The sequence below is a fragment of the Pogona vitticeps genome, chromosome 2, assembly GCF_051106095.1.
Source record: "Pogona vitticeps strain Pit_001003342236 chromosome 2, PviZW2.1, whole genome shotgun sequence".
NCBI lineage: Eukaryota > Metazoa > Chordata > Lepidosauria > Squamata > Agamidae > Pogona > Pogona vitticeps.
In genome coordinates this window covers 313,138,548-313,153,306 of record NC_135784.1, presented here as the reverse complement: position 1 = coordinate 313,153,306, position 14,759 = coordinate 313,138,548, and positions in this window count along the sequence as shown.

Genomic DNA, 14,759 nt, shown 5'->3' with positions numbered 1-14,759 from the left:
GGGGAAAATGGTATTTGCTCACTAAAATTCTAGGGATACAGCAGGCAAACAGAAGCTTAAAAATTAAGAGACACTATTGATAAGTTAAAAAGGGGCAAAGCACCAGGAACGGATGGGTTAAAACCAGAATACGATAAAAGATATAAAATGATGTTGGTACCTAAATTAGAGTCTCTCTACAACAAAAATAGTGAAAGGAGATAGGATTGCAACATCCTGGAAGCATTCATTAATGATATGAATACCAATGGGGAATAAAAATTTAACTGACCTGGGAGCTTATAGACCTCTTTCTTTGTTTAACCAGGATCTAAGATATTTACATGGGACGTGGCGTTGTGGATTAAACCGCAGAAGCCTCTGTGCTGCAAGGTCAGAAGACCAGCCGTCATAAGATCGAATCTACGAGGCAAAGTGAGCTCCTGTCGCTTGTCCCAGCTCTTGCCAACCTAGCAGTTCGAAAGCATGTAAATGCAAGTAGATAAATAGGTATCACCTCAGTGGGAAGGTAATGGCGTTCTGTGTCTAGTTGTGCTGGCCACTGGACCACGGAAACTGTCTTCGGACAAACGCTGGCTCTATGGCTTGGAAACGGGGATGAGCACTGTGCCCTAGAGCCGGACACAACTGGACAAATTGTCAAGGAGAACCTCTACTTTTACCTAAGATATTTACAGCAATAATGGCAAATAGGATGAATAAGCTTATTGATAAATACATCAAGGATTATCAATGTGGCTTTATAATAGGAGACAAATGGCAAATTTGACAAGAAGAGTTCTAAACATTATACATGTAATAGGAAAACAAAAAGTGAATGTGGGCTTAATCACACTGCATATTTTGAAGGCTTTTGATTGTGTGGAATGGCCAACATTAAAAGAAAGAAAGAATGGAAAGTAATATTTAAGGAAATAACTGAAATAATGGGATTGAATATTTCAATGTCCCCAATAACAGCCTTATTGAATTTGAGTAAAGATCAATTGGTGAATGAAAATAAGGATTTAATAATAATAATGATTACGGCTGCAAGGATAATTATGGCAAGGAATTGGAGAAATGAAAATCAATTTAACCTTGAGGAATGGTATAGAGAATTGTGGGACATGGCTATTAATGATAAACTGACATGTGATATGAAAATAAGCAGGGGCCAAATGAAAAATAATGACTAAAAAAATATGGAATGTATTTTTAGAACATGTATTTCGGAGAGGGAGGGGGTATACACCGAGTGAAGAAACATTGAAATTTTGGAATGAAAATGGATGGAAAGAAGTGTAATGCTAGTCCTGAGGGTGATGGGTGCACTGTTATGTTTTGTAATTTATAGTCTTGTAATTTATAGGGTTTTTTTGTAGTAGTAGGTATTTTGCATTTTTCGTATTTTTTTGTATTTTTTGTACTTTTTTATTAAAATAAAATTTTAAAAAAGTGGTAATACAAACATTAGGATTTGGGGAACAATTTAGAGGAGAGATAAATCAGCCATCTTCAGAAAATACCGCATTTGTAATAGTCAGTGATGGTGTAAGCGAACCAATATTCCCAGGCCACATTGTGAGACCGTGAAGTCCTCTTTCCCTGATATCATTTGCTATAGCTATAGAATTGCTTTGTTTTTGTTTAGTTGTTAAGTCATGTCCGACTCTTGGTGACCCCAAGGACCAGAGCACATGCCAGGCCCTCCTGTCTTCCACGGCCTCCCAGAGTTGGGTCAAATTCACGTTGGTCGCTTTGGTGACCCTGTCCATCCATCTCGTCCTCTGTCGTCCCCTTCTCCTCTTCCCCTTACACTTTCCTAACATCAGGGTCTTTTCCAGGGAGTCTTCTCTTCTCATGAGATGGCCAAGTATTGGAGCCTCAGTTTCAGGATCTGTCCTTCCAGTGAGCACTCAGGGTTGATTTCCTTTAGAACGCTATTAGAGAAGATAAACGAATTTGGGGTATAGGTATTAAGAATAGGTAATATTAAGGGACGTGGTGGCGCTGCGGGTTAAACCGCAAAAGCCTTTGTGCTGCAAGGTCAGAAGACCAGCCGTTGTAAGATCAAATCCATGACTCTATGGCTTGGAGATGGGGATGGACTAAATGTCAAGGGGACTCTTTACCTAATATTAAGGTAAAGAAAATATTATTTAAAAGGCTTACTTTTGCAAATATTTAGGGAGAATTTATTGAGTATGTAGAAATAGAGGAAAGGAAGAACACTATCACAGGAGTTGTTACAGTTTTGGAAGGGGAATCCACGAAGGAAGGATGATTGACTACATCTCCAGCGGTCCTGATGGGGGTGGGGAGGGACACATTGTCATAGTTGTTTTGATGTCTTGTGTATAAAACTTGTGTTTTGTTTTTATTTTTTAAAGATTAGATTGTGTAGTGTATGTTAATTAAAAAAATTTTTTTGGAAGTCAAGAGAAGAAAGCAGACCATAACAGATAGCAAAAAGTTGTGTTTTTTTTGGTTTTTGTGGGTTTTTCGGGTCTTTGGCCGTGTTCTGAAGGTTGTTCTTCCTGATGTTTCGCCAGTCTCTGTGGCCAACATCTTCAGAGGGCTGGAGTAGGAACTCTGTCCATGCTCTGTTGTTGTTTGTTGGATAGTTGAGTATTTATAGCTGTGGGAACAGTGTTTGTCTTTTTTCAGGAGTTAGGCTGATCAGCATGTTTTTGTTGTAATAAAGGGGGGGGAGAGTTTATCTGTCACTGTGGTTGATGGGTGTCGTTAGCTGGTCTTTTTTGTGCACTGATCCCTGGCCTCCTAGCCCTTGTGGCTGGGTAGAGTTCGTTGACCTTTTGCAGGCTGTATTTTTCAGAATTGGAAGCCAGGCCGTGTTTAGTTTTAGACCTTCTTCCTTTCTGTTGAAGTTCTGTTTATGTTTATGGATTTCGATGGCTTCCCTGTGCAGTCTAACATACAGATTGCTGGTGTTGTCCAGTACAGTGGTGCCTCGCATAGCGAGGTTAATCCGTTCCGGATTAACCTTCGCTATGCTGAAGCATCGTTAAACGGTACAGAAAAGCCCATTAGAACGCATTAAACATGGTTTAATGCGTTCCAAATGGGCCAAATACTCACCGTTCAACGAAGCTTCGTAATGGCCGGCAGCCATTTTCGCGCCCTCGCCTCACTTAACGAGGGCGCGAAAACGCTGCGTGCGGCCATTTTGGGCCATTTCCGGCCATTTCCGCGCTTCCGGCGGCCATTTTGGCCGCCGAACAGCTGATTGTCGGGCTTCGTTTTGCGAAGATCGGTAAGCGAAATGCTTACCGGTCTTCGCAAAGCGAATTGAGCCCTATTCAAAAGACGTTAAGCGATCGCATTAGCGATCCGAAAAAAAGGATCGCTATGCGATTTCGTCGTTATGCGGTGCGCTCGTTAAGCGAGGCACCACTGTACTTCAGTATTTTGAAATAGAATTTCATGTCCGGCTTGTTTTAGGGCATGTTCAGCTACTGCTGATTTTTCAGGTTGTTTCAGTCTGCAGTGTCATTTTTTTTTATTCTGGTGTGAATGCTGCGTTTTGTAGTTCCAATATATACCTGTCCACAACTGCAAGGTATCCGGTATACTCATGCAGTGGTGCGGGGTCCCTTCTGTCCTCTGCTGACTGTAACATTTGTTGTATTTTTGTGATGGGCTTGAATACTGTTTGTAGGTTGTGTTTTTTCAAAAGTTTCCCCATGCGGTCCGTGACCCTTTTGATGTATGGCAGAAATACTTTATTTGTGGGTAGCTATTTTTTCTTCTTCAGTTTGGTGTTGTTTTCTTGGTTTGATGTCTCTTGTGATTTCATTTTTGGAGTAGCCATTTGCCTGTAAGGCCCAATTCAGATGGTTGAGAAACTGAGCTTCACAGTTCCGATTTGCACGGTTTACCAGTGTTTTGATTATGCCTCTTTTTTTGCTGTGGGTGGTGGTTGGAGTTTTTGTGCAGGTACCAGTCTGTGTGGGTGGGTTTTCTGTAGACCCTGTGTCCCAGTCGGAGGTCAGTTTTGCATACGACCACGACATCTAAGAACGGGAGTTGGTCCTCTATTTCTTTTTCCATGGTGAATTGATTATTTGGGTGGATGCTGTTGAGATGGTTAGAAATTCTTCCAATTTTTCTTCACCATGGCTCCAAATTGCAAAGGTGTCATCCACATATTTTTTCCTCAGCCCACATATCGAGAGAAGAACTGCAGAACAATCTCCCTGCAGGATGCATCTCCCTCTGGACTTCCCAAGACGCAGCCTTCTAGTCAGGCTTCTTGGAAGGAGAGCAATGGCGTCAACAAAAACATGCGGGGGAAGAAAGGGAGGAAGAAGGGCAGAGTTTTTCTTAAGGTCAAGAAAATAAACCCCAGTGCTGTCCTCTGAAGATGCTGGCCACAGAGACTGGTGAAATGCCAGGAAGAACAACCTTCAGAACATGGCCAAAGAGCCCGAAAAACCCACAACAACCATTAGATCCCGGCCATGAAAGCCTTCGCGAATACAAAATAACCCCCGCTGATAGGTTAGTGTTCAAGACAACAGGCAAGCAAGTTGGTCTGTGAAAGAGGCTCCCTCCTCCCACAAGTCACTGTGTTGAAATTTGCATTGAGGTTGCTGATTGGCCAACATTCCTTCTCAATTTAGCATATATTAATTTCAACAAGTCCCAACATGCTTCATAGGTTCTGGAAGTGGTCTCTTGGTAAAGGCACAGTAAGGATATCTGCTTCTCTTCTCAGCAGTTGGGCAATAGGCCATACGGACAATTGGACAATAGGTAATCTTTCTTAATAAGGTCATGCACCAGTAGGTCGCTCCGGTCAGTGTGCTTGGTGCATGCATTCATCTTCTTACCCTGTGAAAGCTTAATGCAGCCCTAGTTGTCTTCCATCATCTGGAACAATGTTTCTCCATCTATCTCAAAGTCCTTTGGCAGTTTCTTCAGCCATAACAGTTCTCTGCATGCTTCTGCTGCTACAACAAACTCAGACTCTGTAGAAGATAAAGCTATAAGACCTTGATTATGACTACTCTATAGCGTAGGACCCCCACCATAAAGAAACAGGAAACCACTGGTAGATTTGCAATCTCTGCTGTTCTCTGCCCAGTCTGCCTCTATACCCTATAAGCCTTGGGTTCTTGCTAGCTGGCAATCTTAGCTTAAAGTAAGTGAAGTTTCAAGCCTTTGGCTACTCTTTTGACACCTGTCCAGTCACTCTGGGTTGGCGAGCTAACTCTTCTGCTCAATATTCCTACGGTAGTAGGTATGTCAACTCTGATAATGGTTGTCAGGTACAAATCTTTCCTATAGATGTTTTGTACTGGTTATTGTTGGATAAAGGTTTGTCTTTTGCTCTGTTTTTAAGAAAGTCTGTTTGCATGAGTGTTGCAACACTGTGGGCATCTGGCAAGTAACTTTTATGTCTCTGATTGAACAAAGATGAGCCATCTCCCTCTTTCTCAGTTTGAATGCCCAAATACTATGTTTCATCTCCAAATACTTTTATCTCTACCTCTTTGCTAAGTTCTCTTTGTATTCCTGTTCTTTGCATGTGGCTACGATCACATGAAGTGAAGAGAGTAGGAAAAACCACTGGGCTACTCAGGTATAATCTAAACCAAATCCCTTATGAATACACAGTGGAAGTAAAGAACAGATTTAAGGAACTAGATTTGGTGGACAGAGTGCCTGAAGAACTTTGGATAGAGGCTCGTAACATTGTACAGGAGGCAGCAACAAAAACCAACCCAAAGAAAAGAAATGCAAGAAAGCAAAGTGGCTGTCCAACGAGGCCTTACAAACAGCAGAGAAGAGAAGGGAAACAAAATGCAAGGGAGATAGGGAAAGTTACAGAAAACTCAATGCAGAATTCCAAAGAATAGCAAGGAGAGACAAGAGGGCCTTCTTAAATGAACAATGCAAAGAAATAGAGGAAAATAACAGAAAAGGAAAAACCAGAGATCTGTTCAGGAAAATTGGAGATATTAGAGGAACATTTTGTGCAAAGATGAACATGATAAAGGACAAAAATGGGAGGGACCTAACAGAAGCAGAAGACATCAAGAAGAGGTGGCAAGAATACACAGAGGAATTATATCAGAAAGATTCCGATATCCCGGAAAACCCAGACAATATAGTTGCTGACCTTGAGCCAGACATCCTGGAGAGTGAAGTCAAGTGGGCCTTAGAAAGCCTGGCTAACAACAAGGCCAGTGGAGGTGATGGCATTCCAGTTGAACTATTTAAAATCTTAAAAGATGATGCTGTTAAGGTGCTACATTCAATATGCCAGCAAGTTTGGAAAACTCAACAGTGGCCAGAGGATTGGAAAAGATTAGTCTACATCCCAATCCCAAAGAAAGGCAGTGCCAAAGAATGCTCCAACTACCATACAATTGCACTCATTTCACACGCTAGCAAGGTTATGCTCAAAATCCTACAAGGTAGGCTTCAACAGTATGTGGACCGAGAACTCCCAGAAGTGCAAGCTGGATTTCGAAGGGGCAGAGGAACTCGAGACCAAATTACTAACATGTGCTAGATTATGGAGAAAGCCAAAGAGTTCCAGAAAAATATCTACTTCTGCTTCATTGACTATGCAAAAGCCTTTGACTGTGTGGACCACAACAAACTATGGCAAGTCCTTAAAGAAATGGGAGTGCCTGACCACCTTGTCCATCTCCTGAGAAACCTATACGTGGGACAGGAAGCAACAGTTAGAACTGGATATGGAACAACTGATTGGTTCAAAATTGGGAAAGGAGTACGGCAAGGCTGTATATTGTCCCCCGGCTTATTTAACTTATATGCAGAATACATCATGCAGAAGGCTGGACTGGAAGAATCCCAAGCCGGAATTAGGTTGCCAGAAGAAATATCAACAACCTCAGATATGCAGATGATACCACTCTGATGGCAGAAAGTGAGGAGGAATTAAAGAACCTTGTAATGAGGGTGAAAGAGGAGAGTGCAAAAAACGGCCTGAAACTCAACATCAAAAAAACAAAGAACATGGCCACTGGACCCATCACCTCCTGGGAAATTGAAGGGGAAGATATGGAGGCAGTGACAGATTTTACTTTCTTGGGCTCGATGATCACTGCAGATGGAGACAGCAGCCACGAAATTAAAAGATGCCTGCTTCTTGGGAGGAAAGCGATGACAAATCTTGACAGCATCTTAAAAAGCAGAGACATCACCTTGCCAACAAAAGTCCGAATAGTCAAAGCAATGGTTTTTCCTGTCATGATGTATGGATGTGAGAGCTGGACCATAAAGAAAGCAGACTACCGAAGAATTGATGCCTTTGAATTGTGGTGCTGGAGGAGACTCTTGAGAGTTCCCTGGACTGCAAAGAGAACAAACCTAACAATTCTAAAGGAAATCAACCCTGAGTGCTCACTGGAAGGACAGATCCTAAGCTGAGGCTCCAGTACTTTGGCCATCTCATGAGAGGAGAAGACTCCTTGGAAAAGACTTTGATGTTGGGAAAGTGTGAAGGCAAGAGGAGAAAGGGATGACAGAGAACGAGATGGATGGACAGGGTCACCGAAGCTACCAACATGAATTTGACCCAACTCCGGGAGGCAGTGGAAGACAGGAGGGCCTGGCATGCTCTGGTCCATGGGGTCACGAAGAGTCGGACATGACTAAACGACTAAACGACGATGACGATGATCATACCATCAACATAATTTAAAAAAGGCACAATGTCCATTTCTGGTATACAAGCAGCAATTTCCCTTCCTTTGGTTGAAGTAGCAGCTTCTGCACTTTGTCCTTCCAGGCTCTGGGTGCATGCTTCAACTCATCTAGGCTTTTTTTCAATTTACAAATGATGTCAGGGTGTTCCTGGTCAACGGAACCTGGCACTTGTTACATATAAAGCTCTTCTTCAATCTCTCCATGTAGAAACTGAGTCTTGACATCTAGGTGTTTTGCTTGCATCTGTCTGGAGGCTGCCACGCTCAAGAGCATTCTTACATAATCATAAAAGAATTGGGTTGGGAGGGGCCTAGAAGACTATCAAGTCCAACCCCCTGCTCAATGCAGGAATCCAAATCAAAGCAGATATGGCAGATGGTTGTGCAATTATCTCTTGAAGGCCACCAGTGCTGGAACACTCACCAACTCCTCAGGTCATGGGTCCCATTGTCATACTGCTATAACAGTTAAGAAGTCCTTCCTGATAGTCTGTCCAAATCTAGCTTCCTGTAGTTTGAGCCCATTATTATATGCCCTGCACTCTGGGATGATCAAGAACAAGTCATGCCCCTCCTTTTTTGAAAAGTGAGATTAGATTTGTCTGTCAGGCTTTGTTCGTGACAAATCCATGCTGTCATCAACTTACTACAGCATTTTTAGAAAGGTGTTTGTGGAGTGGCTGCTTTGTAATCTGCTCCAAAATTTTTCATTGGATTGATGTCAGGCGACAGGTTGCAGTTCCCTTCTTCTTCTGCCCCTTTTGGAAGATTGGAACAGTGCTAGCCCTCCTCCAATCACCTAGCACTTTGCCCCATCCTCCATAATTTAAAGAAAATAAGAGACCGTGCTTCTGAGGTCTTTTTAGCCACTTCCTTCAATAGCCCGGGATGCAGTTAGAGGATCTGAACTCAGTTAAAGTAGTAAGGTACACCTTGACTGTTTCTCAGTCTCAAGATGACCGAGCTGAAGTAGGGAATGAGCACTTCTGCCTTTTCTTTGTTGTCTGTTATAATTTTCCCTGTTTCTTTTCTTTGTCTTTTGCCTTTCATGTACCCGAAGAATGCTTTTTTGTTGCTTTTAGCATCTCTTGCTCACTGCAGCTCATTCCCAGCTTTTACTGTGCTGTGTTTGACAACTGCAACAAAAGGTTCATCAGAGTCTTCTCCATATTTTTACAGAAAACCAGCAAAAACAGGCAAGGGGGTGGCACACCTCTGTTGGATCATGATGAGTGTCTGTCTGCTGGTTCTGGAACCCGTGTGGACATGTGTGCTTGTTGCCTGGGACCTCTTAGTTGCACAGCTTGGCCGCTTACTCCATCTGCATCTCCTCCTTTTGGTGTACTGTTTTCATCTGGTCTGTCCTCCTCCTCCTCTGTCTCAGACTCAGTTTGTGAGGCCACTGACATTACTATGTCTGGGAGAGGTGGGTGGCATTGATCTTGCTCATTAGAGCTGTCTAACATAATACCTTTTGTCAGTCTTCCTTTATTCATCAGAGTGAACCACATGTCCTGCCCTGACTTCACCTGTCCTTAGACTCATGACTGTGTGCCCTTTGACATCAGAAGCACAGCCAACAAATATTGTCTGCCCAGTTCTAGAGTCTAATTTATGCCTTTTCTCTTTGAGATGTAAGAGTGTGCAGTGCTTCCAAATCTCTACAGTGGGGTCTTGACTTGAGAACTTAATCCGTATTGGAAGGCGGTTCTCAAGTCAAAAAGTCTGTAAGTCAAGTCTCCATTGACCTACAGTGCATTGAAAACGATTAATCCCGTAACAGGCTGTTTTTGTTCCATTTTGGTTTTTTTCTGGTCTGTAAGTCAAATCTCAGTCTGCAAGTCAAACCTAAATTTTGCGGCCAGAGAAGTCTGTAACTCAAAAAGTCTGTAAGTCAAGCCGTCTGTAAGTCAAGGGTCCACTGTAGTGTGTTTACATTTGAGACCCTGCCATGACACATTTCAAGCAGCATTTTGTGGATGCCTTTTGTTTGTAGTCTCTTCTGGGGATACATTGTTGTCATGATTGCATGACCCCAAAGCTTCCCGGGTAGCTCTGTGTTTGCAAGCGTGCATTTAGTCATCTCTAGAAGAGATCTTAGTTTTCTCTCCACTAGTCCATTCTGTTCATAGAGAACAGACCGTCTGTGCAGAATGCCTTGTTCTTCAAAGAATGACTGTGTGTAGTGTGAAATGTACTCACCGCCATTATGCAGTTGGAATGCCTGGGGTTTTCCTCCAAATTTGTTCCTCGCCATGGCCATATATTTCTTCAGAAGGTTGTGGGTCTCCCTTTTGTTCTTCAGTAGATATGTGACACAACACCTTGAGAAATCATCCATGAAAATTAGAATGTATTTGTTGCCTCCCATTGATGGCACACTGATCCAGCCACACAGGTCAGTATGAATTAATTCTAATAACTTTATGCTTCTTTTCTCAGTACTTGAGCAAAATGAAGGTCTGACCCCACTCAAGGGAAGCTTCCCTGAAGAAAAAGGTATACACCTGCTTGCAGAAGGACAGCAAAGAGGAGGCCAGCCTGGGTCTCCAGTGGGAGGGAGTTCCAGAGTCTCTGGGAGCAGCGACCGAGATGGCTCTCTTCCTGTGTCTCCACCAAGCATGCTTGTGAGGGTGGTGGGACTGAGATAAAGGCCTCTCCTGATGACCTTAACTCCCGAGCAGGTTCGTAGAGGGAGAGGCAGTCCAGAGGCTCCAAGACGCAGGCAAATAACCAACGACCTCTCTCACACAGCCTGGGCCTGTTCAAAATTGCAGCCCTTGGAGACCCGCTTTCAAATACATGGAAAGGGACTCATCAGGGAATCCAGTCACAGGTCTCCCTCCTGTCACCTTTGGAGACAGGTGGCATCCTTGGTGTCCAGGAACTGCAGGTGTTGCGAGTGCGAAAGATGCACCTCCTTCTGTATCCACACATATTCCCAAGGGTGCTGAGGCAGTGAGGCGGCAGCCATGCAACCTCCCTCCTGCCCTTCTGGTCCCCCCCCCCCAAGGAGGTGGGTGGGTTGCTCTCTTCCATTGCCACCAGCCGTTGCTGCAGCTCTCCTTTCCCTTTGCCCGCTCCGGCCCGTTCTCGGTATTTCCCTATTTTTGGAAAGGTGAAATGGGCACGGAGGAAGGCTTGGAGAGTTCAGGCCCTGCTCCTGGCAGCAGCTCATGCTGCAGGAAAACAACAACATCCGTGCCCGGGTGAGAGGCTGGCACCCCATAAATCCCCTTCCGCAGGTGCTTTGTAGCCTCCAGGAGGAAATGAGGGCACGACTCAACTCGGCCAAATGCCCTGCAGTTTCCTGCAGGTGAGTCAGAAACAGCGGGTGGGGGTGGGGGTTGAGAGCCAATGCTGCTCATTCCTGGACTGGAAGGGGAGGCCTGTCCCTCCCTTGGGCAGAGACTGGACAGGAGCTGTGGTGGGCTCCTGATACCCACAAGGGGCAAGGGAGTCTTGCCCCTGCCCCTCAGAATCCCAGATCTGTTTTAATATAGACAGACAGACAGACTTTGTTATGAGGGTGCAAGTTAGGGTACGATCAGACAGTGCTTCATTTCATGTTATCATATCCTCCACAGTCAGATTCAGATTTTCAGATTAGGCCTCCTTCAGTCTTGAGAGACGATGGTCACGTGCTCTGTATGGAGGACTTGGAACAGCATCTGGTGTGGCTGAGGAGGCCAATGCGAGAGTGACCATCCCTTCCACACTGAAAACAAATCCAATCTGTCCCCTGTCCAGCTCCCTGGTTTTGCTGGTTTCGGGTCTCCATAGTATGTCTCCTGATATTCTGGAGAGTGTTGGCATCGAGAGAGCTTATGCAGGTAGTAGATTTCCTGATGTGGAGGCTCTCGATATGAAGGGGAGATATGGTGCCGCTTCTCCAAACGCTTGTGAGGAGGGGACTGCCACGAGGAGGAGTTGGAATTGGAAAGTTGAATAAAAGTTGCCTGCCCTGTAGATGTAGGGTTCATGTGGGCCGAGGTCGGGCTGGAAAAAACATCAGCCACTGAAGGGTCATGAGTGGGCAAGAGGCTCGGTAAAGAGGTTGGAGACTGGCCCGGAGGTAGCGGAAGGGGGTCCTCCATCTCTGACGGGGAGTCAGGAACCTCCCTCGAAGACCTCTCTAGAATCGGAGATGAACGAGATGGTGGATGAGAAGGAGGCTCCAGCAGTTGGTGAGGCTTGGAAGGATGTTTAGCCTTCTTCTGCTGAATGTTCTCAAGAGGAGTCTCGAGCCCATATTGAAGAGAGCTTTGAGATCAACGCCAATTTCGACTGCAAGGAGGACTTTGAGGTCAATCTTTGCTTCGGTGATGGGGTGGTCGGTGCCGAGACCGGATCTGCCAATTCGGATCTTGGGATGGGCATCAAGGTAGGCTCCATGATCGTAGGATCAGAAGGTTGGAAGGATTTCTCCCAAAGGAAAGATTGAAGGTGCTGGAGGTGTAGCTTGAGTGCAGCTTTTGTCAGTCTCATGCATTCTGGACAGGAGTGAGTTTGGTGTTGTTCCCACAAACAAAAAAGACAGCAATCGTGGCTGTCAGAGAGGGGAATCTTGTTGGCACACAAAATGCAATGCTTAAATGGGCCCAGAGGGACCATAAAAGGGGCGGGAGACGGGGTGGCGGCGGCGGAAACGAAGGTAACAGAAAAAAGGAGATAAAACTCACAGGGAAACATCCAATGGGAAAAAAGTATCAAATGTGCCAGGGAGGCAAGGAGAAGATCCAAAGATCACGAATGAAATAGTTGCTCTAGTCATCATGAAGGAGTCTGAACTCAGCACTGGCTAAAAGGAACGGAATTTCAATGGGTGAAGCATGCGCTCCATGGGGGAACGTCCTACTAATCACGTGTTTTTAAGCTCTGGAAATTTCCAAGAAGTCCTGCGCAGGTGCAGAATTAATCCATTCATGTGCATTCACAGAGGCCAGGACGAAGAACAGACAGTGCTTCATTTCATCTTCTAGACGGCTTTGGGACGGGGTGGATTTGCTCCATTTTCCAGCAACCACGTGACATGCAAGCAATCACGCACCCTAGAATCACAGAAACCTAGAATAATGGAGTTGGAAAGGGCCTCTAAGGCAATAAAATCTGCCCCCTGCTCAAAGCATGAATCCAAAGCAAAGCAGGTCTGACACGTGATTGTCCAATTTTCTCTTGAATGTCTCCAGAGTTGGAGCACTCGCCCCCCCCCAGCTGGGGTCACTCCTGTAGTTCCATTGTTGTACTGCTGTAACAGTGAAGAAGTTTTTTTCCCCCTGATATTCAACCAAAATCTGGCTTCCTCTAGCTTGAGAACAGGTCATCCCAGAGTGCAGGACATTCTGGGATGACAGAGAACAGATCCTGCCACTCTTCTGTAGGACAGCCTTTCAAGGCTTTGAAGAGTGCTCTCCTCCTCTCTCCCCTCAGCCTTCTTTTCTCACGGCTAAACATTCCAGGTCTTTCAGTCTTTCCTCCTTATAAGGCTTGTTTTCCAGTCCCCTGATCTTCCTGGTGGCCCTCCTTTGAACTTGCTCCAGTCTAAACCTATTCCATGGATCCTTTTTTTCCCCAAGTGCAGTGGGATCACTTGGTGTGAGTTTGGTTTCTGGCATGCATGATCGCCGAGCCAGTACCCAAGCGACACTGGCAGGTGGTTCCCCCAGCAAGTCAGTGCTGTGCCACTTTGATGGCATACCAATAACATGATACATCACTTGCCAATAAATGGGGGGGGGGAATGAAGCTTTCCCCCACTCCTCATGAAGGGGAGGGGAGGCTGGCCCATGTTCCTGCAGTCACAGCTGCCCACTTCCATGTGTGCCCATCAGATGCCACTTCTAGAGGGAGAGGGCACTGAAGCTAATGGGAACCTGCTCTGGAGGCAACGGAGGGCTGGCCGGGCAGGTGATGCTGCCGCTCTTCAATTGCCCGAGGGAGGATGAGTGAGGTGTGTGCGTGCGTGCATGCCTGTGTGTGTGTGTGTGTGTCTCTGTGTGTGTGCATGCCCACATACCTGTGTAGTGGAGGCCAAGAGGGTCAAAAGAATCAAGATCCCGACCAGGGTGGTGTTGATGGTGGTGCCATCAGTCCATCAACGTCCCAAAGCAGGAGGAGCAGAAGCGTCTCCAGAGGAAGGGAGCCAGCCAACCTAGGTGTATCCTGGTGGCCAAATGTCCTCCTTTAGGAAGGACAGTCCTCCCTTTGGAGAGCAGCCCTCCTTTTGGGGGTTGTTTAAGTGGCCACACGACACACACCCATCCCTGGCTGAGCAGGGAAAGCAGAGGCTTTGACTGGTCAATGTACCTGATCAGCCCTCTCTCAATTTTTTAAGTAAAATGGTTGAGAGGGTGGAGTCATTTTGTGAGAAAAAGAAGCAAGCCACACACTGACAATTGACAGGAAAGACATGGCCTCGCTGGTCAATTCTGTATGAACACTGGATGGGAGGTCAGTCCCAGGAGTGGAGCTTCTAAAACGACCATTCAGGCCACTCCTCGGAAAGAACTGGTTGTTGTCTAGCTAGATATTTTAACAAAACTACAGTAACCTCTGTTTATTTTCTTTCTATAAATGCTGAATATACAAGGCATAGGATACCACCATACATTTAATTGGATGAAATGCTTGAAATGTTTTCCCTGGAAAAAATGGTGTTATAATTTTTTTCCTGTTTTATTCATAGCATATAGTCCTTGAAGAAAAAATATATATATATATAAAACATAGACTTTGAAGAAGGCTGAGAAGGCTAAGCCAGAATGTGTTGGGCTTTTAATTTGGAATGAAGTGCACTGTAAACCTTTTACATGCTGGGACCGGAGGCTCTTTGTGCCTTACAGCTTTGGTGGATGTCCCCGTTCCTTTCTGTTCTTGTTGCAGGATGCCACCAACCAGGCAAAAGCCCAGGGCATCGGCTCACAGCCACCATGTCCTTCAATCTGTCCAATGTGACACCGTTTTGGAGTGTTATTAAACACTCTGCCTGATTTGTTTGATTTTATACCCCATCTTTCTCTCAGTGCTGTGTCCCAAGGTCACACAGTCCCGAGGTGCAACAGGGTGAGGATGGCA